We start from the raw sequence: 22,822 nt of genomic DNA, 5'->3' as shown, positions 1-22,822 counted from the left end.
AATTCTTTCATCAATTTCTCCTAGGGATTTATCAAGTTCATCAGTTTTATCCAATAACATTTCCAATTTAGTTTCAATACTTGGAAAATTTTTCTCTATGGTTTCCAATTTTTTCATAACATCCTCAAGAGAGATTTCAATTTTAACTTCATTAACAGGTGGTATTCCAACTAGACTCTCAATGATGCAACTAGCTTCTAAAGCGGGAGTACCTAGGAAATTACCTCCCGAAAGAGTATCAAGAACATATCTATTCCAACTAGATAAACCAACATAAAAGTTCCTAAGAAGGATAGTGGTGGAGTGTTTCTTAATGCACCTATGATGAGCATTACTAATTCTATACCAAGCATCTTTAAAATTTTCTCCACCTTGTTGCTTAAAAGAACGAACTTCAACTTCAGGATTACTCATTTTAGTAGCAATAAAGTAAACTAGGCAAACAAAGTAAAGACAAGTAACTAAATTTTTTTTTGTGTTTTTTGATATAGAGAGCAAGACAGTAAATAAAGTAAAACTAGCAACTAATTTTTTTGTGTTTTGTTTTAGTGCAGCAAACAAAGTAGTAAATAAAATAAAGCAAGACAAAAACAAAGTAAAGAGATTGAGAAGTGGAGACTCCCCTTGCAGCGTGTCTTGATCTCCCCGACAACGGCGCCGGAAAAAGAGCTTGATGGCGTGTAACTCACACGTTCGTTGGGAACCCCAAGAGGAAGGTATGATGCGCACAGTAGCAAGTTTTCCCTCGGAAAGAAACCAAGGTTTAATCGAACCAGTAGGAGCCAAGAAGCACGTTGAAGGTTGATGGTCGCGAAATGTGATGCGGCGCAACACCAGGGATTCCGGCGCCAACGCGGAACCTGCACAACACAACCCAAGTACTTTGTCCCAACGAAACTGTGAGGTTGTCAATCTCACCGGCTTGCTGTAACAAAGGATTAAACGTATCGAGTGGAAGATGTTTGCAAAGAAAACAAGTAAAACACAATTGCGGTAGATTGTATGCTATGTAAAGAATAGGACCGGGGTCCACGAGTTCACTAGAGGTGTCTCTCCCATAAGATAAAGCATGTTGGGTGAACAAATTACAGTCGGGCAATTGACAAATAGAGAAAGGCACAACAATGCATATACATGATATGATAAATATAGTGAGATTTAATTGGGCATTACGACAAAGTACATAGACCGCCATCCAACTGCATCTATGCCTAAAAAGTCCACCTTCAGGTTATCATCCGAACCCCCTCCAGTATTAAGTTGCAAAGCAACGAGACAATTGCATTAAGTATGGTGCGTAATGTAATCAACAACTACATCCTTAGACATAGCATCAATGTTTTATCCCTAGTGGCAACAGCACATCACAACCTTAGAACCTCTCGTCACGATCCCGCATTCAATGAAGGCATGAACCCACTATCGAGCATAAATACCCCCTCTTGGAGTTAAGAGCAAAAACTTGGCCGAGCCTCTACTAATAACGGAGAGCATGCAAGATCATAAACAACACATAAACAATAGATTGATAATCACCATAATCATAGTACTCTCTATCCATCGGATCCCGACAAACACAACATATAGTATTACATATAGATGATATTGATCATGTTAGGCAGCTCACAAGATCCAACAATGAAGCACAACAAGGAGAAGACGACCATCTAGCTACTGCTATGGACCCATGGTCCAGGGGTGAACTACTCACTCATCACTCCGGAGGCGATCATGGCGATGAAGAGTCCTCCGGGAGATGAATCCCCTCTCCGGCAGGGTGCCGGAGGCGATCTCCGAATCCCCCGAGATGGGATTCGCGGCGGCGGCGTCTCCGTAAGGTTTTCCGTATCGTGGCTCTCGGTACCGGGGGTTTCGCGACGGAAGCTTTAAGTAGGCGGAGGGTCAACGCGGGGGCCACACGAGGGGCCCAGGGGGTAGGTCGGCGCGGCCGGGGCTTGGGCCGCGCCGGCCACCCTTCCGGCCGCCTCGTGGCCCCACTTCGTTAGGTCTTCGGTCTTCTCGGAAGCTTCGTGCAAAAATAGGACCCCGGGCGAAAGTTTCGTCCAATTCCGAGAATATTTCTTTACTAGGATTTCTGAAACCAAAAACAGCAGAAACAAGACAATCGGCTCTTCGGCATCTTGTTAATAGGTTAGTTCCAGAAAATGCATAAATATGGCATATAATGTGCATAAAACATGTAGGTATCATCAATAAAGTAGCATGGAACATAAGAAATTATCGATACGTTGGAGACGTATCAAACATTGCATTACCTCATTCACAAAGCAGCAAAAGTAACATTGGCTATCTACTGCTCCATATACTCTATATACGCGCATACATGGTAATTATTAATAGCCCCTAATTGGTTTTTTTGTTATGCGAGCGATGCTTCGAGGTGGACACGAGAGGCGGCATCGCGGGGGTGTTTGACGGGGCGTTTCGGATCTTCTTCGACGATTCTCTCGGAGGGTCGTTGGTCTTCTTCACCGCGATCGATCACGCTTCGAGGGTGAGAATCCGTTTGCCTCTCTTGTACCTAGGTTTTTTTTTGTGTCTAGATCACCAAGTCTGTGGCGATACCTAGGCGTCTCTTCCCGACCGTAAGGGTTACGCGGATAAATATGCATTAGTGGTCTCGCATATTATGAACCGTAACTCTTACGGCATTTATCGGGACAGCCGGCGGATGCGTAGTTGGGTACGTTCTCCGTGCTCTACCCCGATCCGAGACAGGATTTCGGTAGCGCCTCCCCGTTGTTCTCCGGATGCACACCCCTCTCGGCTTTTTGCCGAGACGTGTATCGGGAGAGCAGCGGGGAGGTGCTCGCCGAAATTCTGTCTCGGATCGAGGTAGAGCTGGGAGAACGTACTCAATCTATGGATCCGGCGGCTGCTAGGAGCCCACCTAGTAGAGTTTCGAGGTTGATGCACGCGTAAAATAAATAAATATATGATGCATAGATTGAGTATTTGATATATAAATGCTATGTTCGTTCTGTTTTGTTGCTGATTAGAGGTTGGATAATCGTGGCTGGATGTACGATGGCGTGAATCGGTCGGTGGAACTATACTGATGAATGGGGAGAAAAGACCGAGCGAGTTTGTGGATAGGGCGTTTGCCATACCTAGCGGACCTATAAGTGTTTGGTGCCCTTGTAGTAAGTGCGCTAACCGAAAGGCACAGGACAAGGAAACTATGAGTATGCACCCGATCAAGTTTGGGTTCACACCGTCCTACGAGATTTGGACTTACCATGGAGAAAAGGCAAAGAAACGTGCTAGGAAGGAGGTGCGGCAGATTCAACCTAGGGGGAATATGACACTCGGTTTTGATAGGTGCTTAGAAAACTTGGCTAATGGTAATGTGCCTGAAAGCCCTCATGTAGAGGTGGAGAAACCTCAGGATGCGGAGACAAGTGAGGACCCGGAGGAAAACACAAAGGAGTATTATGAGGCTTTGTTTGCTTCGCAGAAACCCCTACATGAAAATACAGAGGTTACCCAACTAGATGCCATCGCTCGCCTTATGGCCTTGAAGTGCCATAGGAACTTGTGCGGAGATGGGTTCGATGAACTTCGGTCATCGTAGGCAGCCTTTCGCCGAAAGGGCACCTCTTGCCGCAAAACTTCTACTATTCGACCAAATTGCTCGGTGACCTTAAGATGTCATCTCAGCGGATACACGCTTTTCCAAAGGGATGCATGCTATTCGGAGAGGAGCACGCCGACACAAATTATTGCATCAAATGCAATTCCTCTAGGTACTTTGAGGTAGACCGCAATGGTGATGGTCGGAAGAGGCGGACCACGGTTGCCAAGAATATCCTCCGCTATCTTCCAGTTCTACCGAGGATCCAGCGGCTCTTCATGACCGAGGATACCGCCCAACGGATGAGGTGGGCCGTGGAAGGAAACAGATACACCGACAAGATGATACATCCGTCGGATGGTACCGCATGGAAGAACTTTGTCAAGAAATTTCCACCGAAAGCGTGTGACCCGAGGAGCGTAGCAGCTTGCGATATCAACCGATGGGTTCAATCCATATGGTATGTCGGCTGCGAGTATACGAGTTGTTGGCCGATGTTTGTTATTCCCATGAACCTCCCCCCGGCGTCCGCATGAGATCGAGAGAACATGTTTGTGTCGATGATAATCCCGGGGCCCAAATACCCGGGTAAGAACATGAATGTGTACCTGGAACCGCTGGTGGATGACTTGGTTCGTGGCTGGGAAGGTCGCGGGATCCGAACATATGACGCATCAAAGAAGGAGTACTTCGATATGTATGTGTGGTACCACACGTCCCTGCATGACCTGCCAGCACGTGCTTTGTTCCGCGGGTGGTGTACACATGGGAAGTGGCCTTGCCCACAGTGCAGGCAGGCCGTGACTTTCTTCTGGCTAAACAAGGGAGGCAAGTATTCATGCTTTGATGAAGCTCGACAGTTCCTTGAGCGGAGGCATGCATACAGGAGTGATGTAAAGAGCTTCAAGAAAGGCCGTGTTGTCCGTGGCCCGAAGCCAATTCCGAAGACCGGAACGGAAATCAAGGCCGGGTTAGATGCTCTTAAGCCTAGCCATGATGGGAATGGTTTCTTGGGATATGGGGAGACACACCAATGGACTCACAAGCCGTGCTTATGGAAGCTCCCTTACTTTGAGTTTCTCGAGCTCCCGCATAACATTGATGTAATGCACACTGAGAAGAATATCAGTGAAGCCATTTGGAGCACGATTGTGGACACCGAGAAGACGAAGGATAACATAAAGGCTCGAATTGATCAAGAAATGTGGTGCGATAGGCCGGAGTTGAACATGCAGCCACCTCATGGTGCCAAAAAAACTTGGACTAAGCCACACGCTCCGTTCTGTCTCACAAAGGCCCAAAAAGGGAGGTCTTCCAATGGATGAAGGACTCCTTGTTTTTCCCCGATGGGTTCGCGACCAACTCGGATGAGGGGTCCGAACATTGAAACGTTGCGAGTACAAGGGCTGAAGAGTCATGACTACCACATATGGCTTGAGCGGATAATGCCGGTGATGATTCGAGGCTATGTCCCCGAGAAGACTTGGCGAGTGCTAGCGAGGTTGAGTTTTTTCTTCCGCCAGATTTGTGCTAGGGAGTTAGACACTAAAGTGATTGAGAAGCTGGATGAAGAGGCACCCGTGTTGCTTTGCGATCTAGAGAAGATCTTTCCTCCAGGGTTTTTTAATCCGATGCAACATATGATCCTGCACCTCGCGGAGGAATGCTTAAAGGGGGGCCGAATTGGGGCCGTTGGCAGTTTGGTCCCGAGAGAGAAACACAAAAGCTTCGTCAAATGACTGGCAATAAATGCAAGATCGAAGCATCCATAGCCGAGGCAGTCCTGAACGTGGAGGTGGCAAACTTCACCACTAAGCACTATGATCCCAACATTTCCACAAAGCACAACCCGGTCCTCCGTTACAATGCCGCCAACAATGAAGAAGTACCCAAGCTTAGCATCTTCGTGGGGCTTGGTGGCAAGTCAAGTGGCTCGAAGCCGTACAGAACGGACCTGCAGGAGCGGACCTTGATCCACTCGTATGTCTTGAACACCATGGTCGAAGTGAAGCCGTACATCGAGTAAGTGCGAACCATTTAGTTATTCGCAAACATTCACTCGTATTTGCGTGGCTAACTCTTCCTCTTTTCATCGGTATAGGCAATTCAAGGCTATACATTGGAAGAATACCCACAGGGAGCCTACCCCGGAAGAATCCAAGCAAATTTTCGATAAGGGCGGCGGTTTCGGTTTTAGTAGATGGTTCTGTAATTTGGTACTTTTCTATCCCAAATTAGCTAGCACTTCCGACATTTATCGGTCATTTCTCGTTCTAAACTTCTCGTGCTAAACTTGTAGGCAAGAACTGACAAAGAGATGAAGTCAGAGCTAAGAAAAATTGCTAGGGCCTTTGACCATTCCGTCGAAGCGTTCAACTCCTATGACGTGAACGGGTATCGCTTCCGCACCCATAAATACACAACAAGCCGGCCCAACGCGAAGACAATAAATAGCGGGGTGGTATGTCAAGGTGACGATGGGCTCCATTACTATGGAAGAGTCGAGGGTATATACGAGCTGAATTACGGGTTTCAGAAAGGGCTAAATCCCGTCGTCTTCAAATGTCATTGGTTTGACCCACGTCGGGTGAGACGGGATCCTGAAATTGGGTTGGTCGAAGTTGAAAGGAACTCTGTTTATAAGGGAGAGGATGTGTACATCTTGGCTACCCAGGCCTTTCAAGTATTCTATCTCCCGTACGCGTGCGAAACCCGACAAAACGTCTACATGGATGGGATGTTGTGATGACGGTGCCTTCACGCAATAGGCCGCCCCCGCCAAACAAGGACGATTACCGCCGCGTAGACCCCTCGGCAAAGAGTGTCGAGTTCTATCGGGAAGAAGGGCTCCCCGGGCATTTCACAATCGCCTTGCCGACTATCGATGACATGGTCGTAGACGATGAACAAGAAGATGCGGGCATGGATGGGGACAATGCGAGAAGATGAAGCCGAGGATGTTTGTGCCCCGGAAGACCCGAGTTTGCTCGAGGCGTTCGGAGCGAGGGATTGACCTCGATGCAGATGGACCACCTCCAGGTTTCATTGATGATTATTGGTTCGCCGAGCCTGATGACGATGATGAGACACGCGGTCCAATCACGAACGGCGACACAGGCTACTGATCTATGTAGTAGTAATTGTGAGGCTAGCTTGGTTATTTGTAATAACTCCGTGTAATAGAGATTGTCTAGCTAGGTTATTTGTAAGAACTCAGTACTATGTTTGAGAGAACTCTATGCTTGCTATTTGTTGCTTCCACTAATTAATGTTCATCCTTTTGCATTATTGTTGCTTTCATTAATGTTCATCTACTTATATTTCTGTTGCTTTCACTAATATTTATCTCTTTACAATATTGCGTACTAATAAACCACTCTCTTCATTTGTGTTTGCAGGTGATTGAAGCATGCCGCCAAAAAAAGGGGTGGCGGTCTTAAAAAGAAGCTCAAGGACTTGGTAGGTGTAGGGACTTCGAGGCGGGGCCGACCTAGTACCCCCCCTCCTAGCCCCCCTCCTGTCGCTACCACAACGCGGCCGCGTAGGAAGAATGCGACGCGGGTACTCACTCCTAGTCCTAGCCCCCCTCCCGCAGCCGATGATGATGACGAGGAGGAGGACCAGGAGCACCACGGGGGTGGGGAGGACCAGGAGGAGGAGGGGGGTGGGGAGGACCAGGAGGAGGAGGGGGTGGGGAGGACCGAGGAGGAGGAGGTGGGTGGGGAGGACCGGGAGGAGGAGGGGGACGAGGAGGACCTCTCGGAGGATGAGGGGTTGGGGAACTTAGTGTTCGATCCTGATCAAAGCCTAGATTGGGAAGAGCCGGCGGATTACCGGTACGTTCCAGCTGTGGAGAGGCCGAGGCCACGTGATAGGAAGCCATATCGGCGTGGGATAACACAGCTCCCTCGCCGAAGGCTCGGCAGTACAGGCACGTTGTTCTAGTGCCCTATGGAAGGAGGTACATGTTAATTTTTGGCATTTCGTTATCGCAATTTTGTCATTATCAAAATTATTATCACATACATATTGATGTTGTCGTTTCATGGTGCAGCTCGTTCAAGTATGAAGACCCGTCGCAGAGACCGCCACGTGGGTACTCGAACATCCTTGGGGGCCTACTTAGATGGTATTTCCCCGGGATAGTCAATTTCCCTACCGGTGGCTGCGACGTAGCTTGGAGGTGGGCGCACTACAGCCTCGCGGAAGATCCTATGGGCCGCGGCACCGCGGCGGATTTGGTTGTTGCCAAATTCGGGTACGTGACTTTTGACTTCTTACCATTCATACACTCTCCTTGGTTCACAATAATTGCACTAATGCCCCTTGTTTTACCTATGTGCATGGTTGCGTAAATACTTCAAGAGGGCCGAGGGCAAGGAGCGTGCGTGCGATGATGTCCTACACCAGCTTGCAAGGAAGAGGGTGACTGGCATGCACTACGAGGCACGTATTCAATGCGTCCGCGACTGGCACGCCGACCGCTTCGTCCACATGACTAAGGAGGACGCTCGCGACACGCTCATGCAGCCGTGGCAGTACATGCAGGTATTTGCATTTATGTGTTATTGATTTGCTTTAGGGCCATGTAGTTTATTTTACCATAATGGGTTTATCTTGTGCATGTAGAACCCTCCTCAGTACGTCGGCAAGGACGATAGGTGCTTTCTTGCGATGGTCATGTGGTGGACATGCCCCCAGTACCTCAAGAAGCACGAGGAGGGCAAGAAGAAGCGGGCAGAGATGCGAGGTGGATCGCATATCCAAGGCAGCATCCCCCTCTCTTCACCTCGAGAACGAGGTGAGCAAATTAATGGTTCCTTCATTCTTTGAATTCATGTTATATATTTGTTAACTCCGCAAGGGTGTGCCACTTCACTTGATTACATGTTCTCTTTTGCAGGAACTCAGGACAGGAGCGAAGCCTAACGTCTTTGCCGTGCTAAAGAAGATGAAGCAAAGGAAGACGCCTGATCCTGAGACGGGGTCCGCCGTGTGGCTTAACCCGCAATGCGAGACCCAGTGCACGTCGTATGTCTCCAAGTTCAAGCAGAAGTACGGCGAGGAGGCCAACCCAGAGGCCGAGGACTTTGACCCTGAGGTCGCGGTGCTTGCGGGAGAAGGCTTGAAGCATGGCCGCCTATGGTTTGGTGACGGGTGCGTCGACCCAGCGAAGGTTCCCTCTCTCCGCCGGATCCGTCGTGGTCGTAAGAGCGGCCAGCCCGAGGTAGAGCCCCGGCCACGGGCTTCGGATCTAGCCGTCGAGCGGTTACGGGTATGTTCTTCCTCGAGCCTCTACATTTCCTTTACATGCTTTCCATTGAAATGTTAATGACATCGCGGCAACACAACGTAGGAGGAGATGGCAGCGAAGGAGCAGGCGGCCCAGGAGCAAAGGGCGCACATGGAGCAGCAGATTCTGGAGTACCAGCAGCAGCAGATACAGATGATGCAGCAGATGCAACAGCAGCAGCAGATGATGCAAGCGCAGCAGGCACAGATGAGCTGGTTGATGAGCCAGACGGTTCTATCTAGTCCACCGGGGAGTATTGCTGCTCCTCCACCTTACACCACGCCGTGGATGCCGCCACCGCCCACTCAGACCCCGGGGACACTGTCACCGTGAACAACTTGAACATCATCCGGAGCATGAACCGCGGTGAGTCCTCTGGTGCCCAACCCGCTACTTGTACTTGTTCAAGTGTTCAATATGCAAATGTTCATTCCATCAACCTTCTTATAGATTATGTGTCACAAGGCAATGACGATGAGGCCGGCGGAAGCGGAGGAGGACAAGGTTGATGGCATGGTCTTCGTGCACTTTGTCGGTTTGTGTGCTTGTAATGGATTGTAATAATGGACATTGCACTATGGACTCTATGTAACTTGTGTGGATGGACTATGGACTCTATGTAACGGATTGTATGCATGAACTATGTGTTGCTCGACGTATTTGTGGTGTTGTTCATGTGTTTGGTGATCATATGTTGATAGTATGCTATATTTGTGAAATGCAATATTTAAACTGCAGGGATAAATGAAAAACAGCAAAAAAATGAAAAATAAGGCCCCTTTGCCGTGTGTGTGCACACGGCAAAGGACTTTTGGTCACTTTGCCGTGTGCACACGCACGGCAAAGGGGCCACGTGGCGCCCACCTGTGCGCCTGGGAGCCCCTGGGGGCGTGCCTGTAGGGGACTTTGCCGTGCGGCCTTGCATTCTGGCGCACGGCAAAGAGTGTCGCACGGCACAGCTCGCACGCACGGCAACGAATGCGCGCACGGCAAAGAGCAGGCCGCACGGCAATGTTAACGCGCACGGCAGCCCAGCGCGCGCACGGCAAAGTAAGCGTGCACGGCAAAGAGCCTGGCGCACGGCAGCCCAGCGCACGCACGGCAGCGTCCTTTGCCGTGCAAATTGTCGACGCGCACGGCAATGGTGCCGTTGCCGTCGGAAACTTTGCCGGGCGGTCTTTGCCGTGCGTCCACGCACGGCAATGTCTTTGCCGTGCAAACAAGGCCCTTTGCCGTGCGAATTGTCGCACGGCAGCGCCCTTCTTTCCCGTAGTGACTATAAAAATTACTCTATTCTATAATTCTTTGCAGTGATTGCAGTTTAATTTTGAACTAGAACCACGACACAATAATTATGGAACTGAGAGATAGTATATTGTATGACTATATATAGGTAGTGCTACCCAATTTGCCCGGTTGGATCACCCCCACACCACCACATACGCACACACCTCTAACCCATGATGATTGTCTCTGAATCGAGTGAGCGCACGTACTAAAATTTGTCTACATACATGTGATTCAGCGACAAGTATTATGAATCAATTTCACATAGGGTTGTAAGCGGCATCCTGCATAAGCCAGCCAAAGCATTGTCTAATTTAAACTAGACTAGTTTGATAAAAAAAATCTATTATATTATTAAAACAACAAACAACCAACGGTGAAGATTTATTAATCTAAAGCCATAAATTCTGAATGGTTGAGATCTATGGACTTGGCACCTAACCATGTATATGCGCGTGGGCTCTTGAGAAAACTGATTATGCACCGTACGTATTGGAAACTCCAAAATAGAGGTTAGTTAGAAAAACAGGTTCATCCATCCTTATCTCTACCCAGAAACAAACTACATATACGGATCTGCAGATGAAGTAGTAGTTAACATCGCCGGCAAACATAACGCCTCGAATCGATGAGATCGGATTATCGAAGCAGCAAGTTCTATCACGCTCCGATGAAGCTAGCTCGACGGAACGTCGGCAACCTTGCGCCAACGATGCTGAACACACAAGGTGCCAAAGGATCTAGCATGCAGCAGCCATCCCGTCCCCACCGTATGGAACAGAAGCACTACCGGTGAGTTACAAACTTCTCCGGCGACAATCGCCTTGCGCCGCCCTACCATTCTACCATCAATTCCATCTTGGTCGCATCAAGATGAATGAGCAGAGAGGGTTTCAATAGATCAGCCGTCAAAGCAACAACGTCCAGTCTTCAGTCGGCAGACACGGAAATACAGTGCATTGGCGGCGGCCGGAATTTCCGGAAGAAATATATATTTAGATTGCAAGTCGTTCATATCCAGCAGTCTTCTATGTCTATGCCGATCTAGCAGGGCCGAGTGGCTGGCAATCGGCCTACATCCTAAGAAGCCTCCAATAGATTCGTCTAACACCAATGTCTGATCATATCTTAGGTAGGCAACGCGCTATATTTACGAAGCTGCTCAATGTACTGCTGATTATCTCGCGTCACCACATGCCTCCACCGATGGTATAGCTCTTGATTTTACCCATGGTGGCATGTGTTCTGTAGACAGCATCTAGCAATTTGTTTTCTACGTGACCCTACTGCCTGGTTGCCCATGCGACTTAATTAGCGTGTATGATGTATGTGCTAAAGCCATGTATAGATTTTAGATAAGTAGACTCATTACATAGAAGTTTTTCTACTTATTAAGATTGAAATTATGTATTTGGTAGACTTTTATGCATCTAAACTAAAAGTATTTTGCATCCATGTCAGCTGAGAGCCTCATTATATGAAAATGTGGGTATTTGGGCAGGTGTGGAGAGATGAATCTTTGTGCGTATGTGTCAAGACGGATCCTGGTATTATTACTGTATAATTGTGCTGCTTTTGTTTTCTCTTGCCAACGAATTGTATGCATCAGATTTTGTACCAATGTCCCTCCTTTCCTACGGTTGTGTAAATGAGCGGAGACAATTAGATTAGACTTTTAAGTTTTAACTGCATTAGCCCTGCACGGTTCCTGGCACTCTGCCCTGATTTAAACAGACCATCCTAGCTCAGGTAAGTGCTCAAAACTTCCCAACCAGATTCCGCAGCTACGGAAAAAGCAATATTGTTTTGTTTCCTTTGATCATGGTGGGCATGAATGATACACCGCACGTCCGACTGCTTCCTCCACGTGGACAAAAAAAGGGTGGACAGCTTGAGAGCCATCCATGCCATGAAGGAAACACAGCACATTAAACAGGAATTTGGGGGAAAAGATAAGTAAGTTAACAAAGCGACCTCTTTGTATATAATTTATCCGGAAATCTCCAATAGATTTATAGTTAATAGTCTATTCAGTGGTGAATATCCAGGTCATCATGCTGGGCGAAGATTCCTGCCATCACACCGTCGAAGATCCAAATTTTGATGGAGATTCATGTGTCGCGCACGCCAACAAAAATCCAAGTCACCAAGTAGAGACATGAACATCGAAGTCACGCCTAACCTTCAGAGCTGCTTCTCAACTGAATCATCAAGGTAATCACAATCGAAAACTCACTTATTTTAGATAAAATCTTCACATTTGCATTATCAATTGACAACTACAACCTTTCTATTTCTTCTCAAGCAAAAGCACTAACAAGAACAGAGAAATATATGCAACGCACAAGGAACATGAAAAACAAAAAGGATGGATGCTACATTGAAGAGAAAGGAACAGATCGCAAAAGGAAAGAAGAGATGGCAGCGAGAATAACCTTGGAAGTAATATTGTAGCCTGAAACAACAAAACTAGCTGAAAGTTCTAATAGTGTGATATAGTATTTCAGGAAGCAAGCATAGAAATGCCAGTATTGCAATGCAATACTATGTTGATTCGATTGAGTACTGAATGATGTATTCAACCAAATGCGCAAACTATGAAAAAGATTGAACTATGGGCCCTACAAATTTTGTCTGGAAGACGAAGAAGAAGTGGGAGAAACGATAAAAAAGACTATGCAATTGGAACAATATATGCACGCCATTTTAAGATGGTTCAAAGCAAGTATTTAGCCATGGTTAACTAAATATAACATAATCAAGGGTAGGAAACAGAAAAGGATTTAAGGTGTTGGTATGGAAAGTAGGGCATCCATATATGTTAATGTTTATAGCCAGGAAGACTCTATGCAAACTACATTATAGATTGGATTTAATACTGAATAATGTATTCTATCTACATCTCTGCTTTCTTTAAATCCAGACATGCAAAGCACATGATAATACAGACTATTATTTTCAGAGACTACTTTCATGTATAAGAATATCTTTTAATAATATGCAATTATTTTTAGAGACTACTTTCTCATGGTAGTCATTTTTCTCTTTAAATTGTGAAATTAATTTGTTTTCTATGTTTTCATAAAAAACATGTACAATGTTAATAGAAAATGATTTTTCTGTGGGATGATAAAGATACAAATCTAATAACCAAAAAGATGAAAAGACAAATCATGAGTCAAATGTAAATCTACAACATATATTCTTAAAATAATTCAATTCTAGCCGCGCGAATGCGCGGGTACACTTGCTAGTTACAACTAAAATAACCGTACAAGTCAGGTGCCGCTTTGCATCCTTAGGTTGCTCACACATAATTTCACCATATTATGGGAACAGAGAGAGATAGGGCAGTTTACATACACACGACCTGATAGGGAACAACGAGTTCACATAAAGACCTGATAGCAGCAGATGAATCCATAGCTAGGATGGATTCAGGACAGACTCGGTAAAATAGGATAGATTCACAAACCCTTAAAGTAGCACATCATACAAGACATCGATCTTGAGTGTACGTATGTCTCTCGCCGTCCAGTACTGTACTATTTCTCTTCCTCCTCATCGTCGATCTCATACTCCGCGTACCCTTTGGCGTGGAACTGCTGAATGATGTCTTTCTCCCAATCGCGAGACTCCTTAAGCTGGGAAGCACGTCGAGCCAAATTTTTGCGAAGCTTCTGCTGCTCAGGGTCATCCAGTAGGCTGAGGACCTCGTCGGGGACGCCTTGGAACGGACGAGGAATCAGTTTGTGTTTAGCAATCAGCTGCTGGACGAAAAACGGATCGCACCTTGCGGTCTTCTTCCCTGCCGTGGGAAGGCGATTCTCAGCGGAGATACCGCCGTCCATCTCCTCCTTCTCTGCCTTCGAACTCTCCGCGAACTTTCGGTCTAGGAGGGATGCTCCGGTGCTCCCCCCTAAGTGAAGTTGAGGGGTCAAATAGAGTTTTTTTTTTAAGCGTTGGGCTCGCCCGAACCCATATCCAGCCCGTGTATACCCATATGTATGGATACGGTATATGTACGTCACGTTAAAAAAATGGAGATCACGTGAGTAGTTAATTAAGATCTAATCCGCCTAAAACTCGCCGATCGTCGTGCATGTGTCTTCTGTTGCCGCGATCCTCGTGAGGACGAGGAAGTTGTACTCCTCCGTCGTCGGAAACCCTAGCGCGAGCACGAGCTGGTGGGGGTAGGGTTGATCTTCCTCTCGTGAGGGATCTGCCGCTGGCGCGTCGGCCGTCTCCGCCGTCGCCGTTGATCGCTCCAACCAAATAAAGTCTCTCCGCCGTCGTGCACGTCCCCTTGTGTTGCCGCGATCGCCGTGAGCATTTTACTCCTCGTTGGAACCCTAGCGCGAGCACGAGCTGGTGGGGGTAGGGTTCCTCTTCCTCGCGGGTGGGATGTGCCGCTGGCCCGCCAGCCGTCTCCGCCGTCGCCCTTGATCGCTCCAACCAGATAAGTCTGGGCGAGCACGGCTAGGGTTAGGGCCGGCTCCTCTTTTCCTTAAGCGTGGCCTTAGCGGCTTCTTCCTCCTCGGACGCATCGATCGACCCCTGTGGTGGGGGTAGGCTTACTCCTCCGGCGCATCGACTGGTAGGTACGCACATGATAACTCACCTCTTGTTGGATCATGGTAACTTCTGAAAAAAATTTGATGCGGATGCACTGAATTTGTGATTTCTTTTGTGTAGCTACGAAATGGATGAGACGAGGTCTGGTGTTTGTGAGGTAGAGAGGGTTCCTGGAATTGGAGTTCATGGAGATGAGTCAGATAATTCTAGAACGGGGCTTGGTGATGAATCTTTTTCAGCGAGTGAGAATATTTTTGTTGGTTCAAGGTCAGATAATTCCATGAGCTCAGAGCATGGGAGGGAAGCAATTATTAATGTAAGTGTCTTTGATATATTCAATTTTTTCATGGAAATCAAATGCAGAACAATAAATGTTTTAACATTGTCATGTTATCATTGAATATGTATGTTATCATTGAATATGTAGATGGACATTGACAATGATTATGAGAGAGATATTAGTGAGGTTGCGTTGGACGATAACAGCAATGAGGTACATGGAGTGTAATTGTTATTTGATATGCAACGAAATGAGATTACAATTAAAAAGTGGGAAATAGTAATGAGGTACATTTACTTGTTGTCTTTAATTTTTGCAGGAAATATATGGACTTGAAAATGTGTATGACTATTATGGTGAATCCGACGTGGAGAATTGTTTTTATGATGAGTCAGTAGGTGGCAACCATTATGTGGAGCCAAAGCCGTCGAACAGCTTGCAGGTATGTATTGGTTAATTACTTGTGGAAGCCAAAAAATTTAATAGACACGTAATAAAATTAGAGTTTGATTGCTATGTTTTTCATGTGACAGTCCCATGTTGACGATGGTGATGATGCGAACCTCAGTTTAGCTTGTCAGGCAGAGGATACAATAGAGCTGTACATGATGATAAAGGAAATGACTTTTCCTAGTGAAGAGGCTGCATTCGAATTCTACAACAGCTATGCCAAAGATAATGGATTCAGCATCAGACTGGATAAGGTCAGATATAGCAAAAAAATTACGAGACATAGGCGTTACAGGCGTTTTTTGTGTTCGAGGGAAGGTGAGCGTGATCCAAAGTTGATGACCGAAGAGGGACATAGCCGGAGGCTCAGACCTCTGTCTCGATGCAACTGTGAGGCGCACATGACTGTGAAGCTGAATGAAAAACTTGGTATCTGGTATGTTGATAGTTTTGATGACAAGCACAGTCATACGCCCGCAAGACCGGATGAAACACCTTTTCTTTGGTCGCATAGAAAAATCAGAGAGCATCAGAAGGCTGAGATCTTAGCTATGAGAGCTGCAGGTATTAGGAAGCACACCATAATGGATTCCATGATTAGCAGAAGTGGATGGTATGGCGGCGTGGGATATGTCCGACGGGATCTGTACAACCTTTGCAGCAAGGAAAAGAGGAAACTACTTGCGAAGGGTGATGCTGCCACGACCATAGGAATTATGCTGAGCAGAAAGGAGAAGGACCCAAGTTTTTATTTCGACTACGACTTAGATAAAGAAGGACGGCTGAAGAGAATGTTCGGGTGTGACTCGCGATCTGTACAGGACTATGAGGACTATGGAGATGTCCTTGTGTTTGACAGCACGTACAAGATGAATCGCTATCGTATGCCATTCATACCTTTTGTTGGTCTGAACAATCACCGTAGGACTACGGTTTTTGGTTGTGCCATAGTTTCAGATGAGACAGAAGAAACTTATGTGTGGTTGCTGCAAACATTTCTGAAGGCAATGTGTCAGAAGAAGCCTCTGAGTGTAATTACGGACGCCGACTCAGCGATGATTAGGGCAATCCGCACTGTATTTCCCGATGTCTGGCACCGCATATGTTCATGTCAAGTTGAAAAGAATATGAAGATCCATCTCAGTCACAAGTCGTTGGGCGAGTTCCGGTCTATGTTGTACTATAGCACGTCCATAGCCGAATTTGAGCAGAGATGGCAGGCTTTTTTAAAAAGATGGAAGACGGAGAACACCGAAATTTGGTTGAAGAGGATGTACGGGAAGAGGCACCTGTGGGCTGCAGCTTTTCGACGAGAGGGTTTTTGGCTTGGTATGAAGAGCAACCAGCGGAGTGAAAGTCTGAATTCCTGCCTTCACCTGCACCTTGATGGAGAAATGACTTTAGTGGACATGATACTGCACTATGAGAATTGCATTACACGCATCCGTGAGAACGAGGCGCATGATGACTGCACGGCCTCACAGACATTACCTGTGCCCGTAACAAGCTGCAGGGATCTGGAGGTATTTGCTTCCCACGAGTTTACCCCGGCAAACTTCTATATATTGAAGCTATATTTGAGGTCAGTTGGCGGCATAGTGACTTTGGAAAGAAAGCTGGGATGTGGGTCTGAAACTTTTGTCGTGGCATGGCATAATAAACCAAATAGGCAGTTCACCGTGGAATATACACCGGGAAATCCTGAAGAAACTATAAAGTGCAGCTGCAGGAGAATGATTCGAAAAGGACTCCCTTGCAAACATATATTCCATGTTCTATGTGTTCTGCAAATATCTGAAATTCCAAAGTGTTGTGTTCTTCGTCGGTTATCAAAAGATGCAAGAAATGGACTGCCTGCTAGGCGAACGAGTGATATGTTTGGAGTAGGTTGGTCAGGTACAGCGGATAGAATTGAATATAGCAAGGTTAGTGTGTTATCCTCGCAAGCTATGCATGCAGCATGCAAACACCCAACACTTTGGGCTCGAGTCATGGGACGGTTTAAAGGACGTGATAGCAAGGGCGATTGAGTACGACAAGGAGGGTACGGTGGGTGCTGTTCCGATTTGTCTAAGCTCATTAGCAGTTGAACATGTGGAGGACCGAGAAGGAAACATAGTTAAGGTCCAGGATCCTATTAAAGTATCAAGCAAAGGTACACATAATAAAGACGATGACAACCGCCCCAAGTCTAAAAATGGAAGACCTCTATCGTACGACGAGCACAAAATTAAGTGCGGGGCTTGCAAAGAGCCAGGTCACAACCGACGCAGCAAGAAATGTAAACTTAACAACAAGTGAGTGCCCATAAGCTGTCCTATTTACATAATTGAACATATGAACATTTTATAATTAGCATGTAATTTACAATCCAGGTAGTGGTCTCGTGCAGCATCTTCTGTTGATTGGCAACTCCATTACCTTGTACAAGCTTCTCCATATTAAGATGCATGTAATGGTGGCCTAAGTAGTGAGCATGCATATCTGTACTATCGTGATCAAATCAATAGCTTTTCACGTCTATGTGTAAGTACAGTCAGAACTTGTGTTAAACAGTTGGTAAATTGTGATCATGCATATAAGCTGTGAGAAATATTCGGTTGTAGTACTAATTAATTATGCACCTAAACAGTTAACGTGGCCAGCTGAAGTTTCTGAAGAATTTTGAAGATTTATATTCAGCAAGTAAAACAGAAATGACAAATAAATAGTTAATCAGCTAATGTTTCATCATTACCGCGCGGGTTGGGCTCCGGGGACAGGCTTTTGGGTTGGGTTTGTTTTTTCTCACTGCGTGTTTACTGGGCTTTTTTCATGGCGGGCCTTGTCCTTCGTTTTGTTGGGCCGTTCGTATTTAACTCCGGTTGAAGCCTTGAACCCTGGACCGGTCTGTCGTTTCTTCTCCATCCCCTGTCGACTGTTCTTCTCCTCTCGTTGTCAACGTCGGAGCTTGTGGAGGTGGCCGTCTGAACCGGCCGTTGCAGAGAAGGGAAGAAGGTAAATCCAAACAGATCTGTTGGTTTTAGTACTCGATCTAGTCACTGTGAGGCTTTTCATCAATTCTCTGTCAGTGCATGTCCTCTTTTTTCTTTCCGTTTCTATCCACCACCCAGATCTGGAAGTCCTTTTTTTGTATGTGCACGTGCTGTGCGGTCCTACTGCGGTGGTCCTTTTCTTGTACTTGTTTTTTTGTCTTTGTCTATGTATTACTTTCCCCTACTTTTCTATCCCTATTATTTATGCTGGGTCCTAATGGAGCTTTTATTTGTATGCAGCATGTATGTTTTAGATGAGAGAAATCCTAAAACTTCTCCCCTTAATTTTTCCCTTTCTCTTAATGGGATTAATTTTTCCCTTTCTCTTAATGCCGATACTAGGCTTTTCTTTCTAGTAATTATGGTCTGCATGAATTCTTAATAAGATTGTTTCTTTAGGCTTTGAGTCTAATTGATCTGTTTTGCACTTCTTCATGGTTTTGGATTTCTTTTCAGTAGCAATATGAACAATGTAGTAAACTAAGCATTCTCAGATGTACCTAAATAGAGTTTAGTTGTTTCTGTATGGAGTGCAGTAATGATAAAACTTTTATAATTCGTGTAGTATTTATTACTTGTGCACCTTTTTTTGGTATGCAGAGAAATTATCCTGTTTCATTTTTTTCAGTGTACTTAAGAGTGTTTGTTCATTTAATGAATATGGTTTCTTGTATGAATTTAGATATGCACATTTGTATCCTTTATAATAATTTTGTATTCATATATTAGATGAAGTGCCCAATCTGTGGAAACCGTGATGGTGGTTGCCAACCGGCGTTCTTACGCATTAATCTGCGTACAAACTTTGTAGAATACTCGTAAGTTATTTTGATTTGCATTTTTTTCTAGTATCTACAATGTTAATTTGCCATGCAGCTAAATATGATATGTAGGGAAAATAGGTTTGTAAGATTACTAATGTAAATTTTTTTGCGGAACATCCATTGCTATGTTAGGAAGTATATCAACAAGTACGCTAGTAATACCTTGACTGTTGAGTGCGGGGGACGAGGGTGTTTACCATTTTCTTCGAACAAGATGGAAAAGAAGACTCGTATTTTCGGTCCCGACTACAACAAATTCCTCACTGATTATGATATGCATCCGAATGAGAAGATAAGATTTGATATCATAGAGGAAGAAGAAAATCTGTTTGTTACTGCACTAGACATTGAAGATAACTCCAAGGAATTATTGAAAGGTAATTTGCAGTGACTTTTTGTTCATCTGTTATTTGTTTTTGACAAACTACTCTTTTTCTGATGAATTTTTCTCTCATTGTTTTTTCCTGCAGAAGTTTTTCATTTTGAAGGAGATGCTAAATCCATCTTTATCTCAAAAACTGTTGAACTTAAAAATTCTGAGATCATCAATATCAACAGTAGTGTTAACGACCGTGGTCTGGGCCTTGGCGGTGTTTTTGTACATCGCTTATCTACATATGATGTTGCTTCCAATGCACTGGTAATTTTGTTGACATATGATTTTTTCGTGTCATTTTTGTATGATTGTCATTTTGAAGTGTTTTTTTACTTATATCACAGCGTATCCCGAAGACTATTGTATCTGTTCTTGATGTTCGTCCTAGTGGTGATATCTACTTTCTGAGGGGCGAGGATGATGATGACAGCCCTGCTGTGTACTACACATCCATTGATGGCAGAATCAGGTTTAAGTCGGGTTGGACTGACTTCTGTGTTAAGAATAACTTGGTGGCTGGCCAGTTAGTCATGTGTTTGTTCTTCAAGATGGAGGGCATGCTTTTTATGTCTGTTGATGTGATCGAGTGATTACTTCCAGTAAGATGTACGGGTTTAAGTTTCAGACGATGAACCTACTGTTTGTAAACTGGTGGATAATTTCACTCTGGTGTCTTTTGTGCAAATCTATGTAATCGTCGCGACTACTTGAACTACCTCTCTCTTTTTATGTGAAATTGTATGTTATTTTGCTGAACTTCAGTAATCATGGAAGGATTACTGTGTTTATTATGTTTTTATGAGTGATTTGTACTGTACTATGTTCTCTTTATATTAGTCAATTAACTCAATTCTTGTAAAGCTGATTTGTAGTGGGTGGCTTCTCTTTTATGTATCCTGTTATTTTTCTTCAATTTTTTCTATATTATTGCCTGCTTTCATGTTGGTTCTGTGTACTATAGTTTTATTCTTTCCTATAATGTTTCACAATAACTCGTTATATTTTCGATTCCATTACAAATTTCTGAGAACACAAAGAATTTCTTTCGTAAATGATGTTAAAATAATAAACTAATATTCTTTTTAGGTGCTTGGGTATAGCATGTCTTGGGCCGATAGAGTTGGCGGCCCAATTAAATATAAAGCCTAACTCGATGGGCCGTTTCTATTTAACAACGTGTTCCCTAACTCGCCGTTAGGGTTTGTCTGTGTTGCCTATGTCTCGCCGCGGGGGTGATCGGCGGCTGCACGCGGATCCGATGGACGGCGACCACGGATGGGCGAAGCTTACATCTGTTGTGCATTACAACATAGGGAAGATGAAGACTGCGGCAGCACATACCCTAGATGAGCCGGTTAGTACGTGATTATTTGCTGTTTTTTCAAAGAATTCTTCCTTAACCCATGATCTCATATGATGAAATATAGGATGATGACGAAGGCATGGTTCGGTTTGTTGATGTTTTGCCGCAGTATGAGTTTGATCCATTGTACTACGGTATTGAGCAGAACACAAAGAACAGGTGTGGCCACTCGGTGTTCCCTGCTCGGCGTGTTTGCAACGATGGTTACGACACTGGCAGAAGGTTTTTGGGTTGTCCATATGAGGTATATTTTCAAACCATATAATTTCATGTGTGAACATTATTTCAAATGCTATGTTTTCAAATGAAATTTTTTCTTTCAGGGAATACATACATGCGCGTATGTAGAGTGGGTTGACAGTGAATGGAAAGGAAGAGAAAGATATGTGATAGGCCAACTATCCGAGAAGATCAACAAGGTGCGAGAAAGAAAATGAAGACAAAGAAAATACCTTGAAGATACAATTGAAAATGCAGAGAAAAGTGTTGAAGTCTAAGGACAATATTATTTGCTTCCTAGCAACAATGTGTGTTGCAATGTTTGGGTTAGTAGTAGGAATAATATGAAAGCATTTCAAATAGTTGTTTTATTTGCAACATATTCAAATAAGTCAGGTGTGTAATTGGAAATGTCGAGATGAAAAAATGGTTCTGTGTTTGCAGCTGAAAAAAATCATCAAACAACTATAGTTTTTTTTATTTCCAACGATGTGGTCATGTCAAAATATCATGCAAGTGTGTTTGTGTGTGTGGACGATAAATTAAATGTGGTTTCAAATGTCCTCAAAATTTTCACACATGGTATGTAACACAAATAAACATGGAATGTGATGATATTTTTATCATTATGAATATTTTTGAATTAGTAGTGGACGCTCCATTGTTGGGAGGTGTCGAAAAGGGTTTTAGGGTGAATATGGGTCTAACTTGCACTAAAATAGATTCAAACACCTTGGATGGGGCCAATATTCTTGTAGATGGAATGGCTAGCACTGTGGGGCATGCAATGGTGCAGACATGTGCAAGTGTGGCCTCACCCTAGCATGCCCATCTACCTGATTTGCCCAAAATCATGCATGTTTTCGTCTAAAACCCTATGTTTCGGGTGTCTGCGTGCAACTAACCATGGTGTACCTCACATTATTCTTGTAAACTTTTTTTAAATGTTTTTTAATAATAATTGATATTACATACATGGGAGCCTGTAAAAAAAATTTGAGGTGATTTAGAGATGGTCGAAAAAATCACTTGCTCTACGACGGACCGTTTGGTATAACTTTAGCCCCATTTTTTAAGCAAGTGATTTTTTCGACCTCCTCCAAATCACCTCAAATTTTATAGACATGGTATGTAGCACAAACAATCATGGAATGTGAAGATATTTTTCATTTTAAGATATTTTGGAATAACTAGTGGATGCTCCATGGTTGGGAGGTGCCGATACCAGGGTTTTAGGGTCAAAATGGGTCTACAATGGCCTAAAACATATCCAACCACCTTGGATGGGGCCAATATTTGGCACACTTGTGCATGGTGGTGTGCCCCACCCTTTTTAGCTTGGTCTTTCTAGGTTGTTTTTTACATTCATGGTGATCCCATGGTTGGGAGGTGCCGATACCAGGGTTTTAGGGTCAAAATGGGTCTACCTTGGCCTAAAACATATCCAACCACCTTGTATGAGGCCAATATTTGGCACACTTGTGCATGGTGGTGTGCCCCACCCTATTTGGCTTGGTCTTTCCAG

The sequence above is a fragment of the Lolium rigidum genome, chromosome 1, assembly GCF_022539505.1.
Source record: "Lolium rigidum isolate FL_2022 chromosome 1, APGP_CSIRO_Lrig_0.1, whole genome shotgun sequence".
Classification (NCBI taxonomy): Eukaryota; Viridiplantae; Streptophyta; class Magnoliopsida; order Poales; family Poaceae; genus Lolium; species Lolium rigidum.
This window is presented reverse-complemented; position numbering follows the sequence as displayed.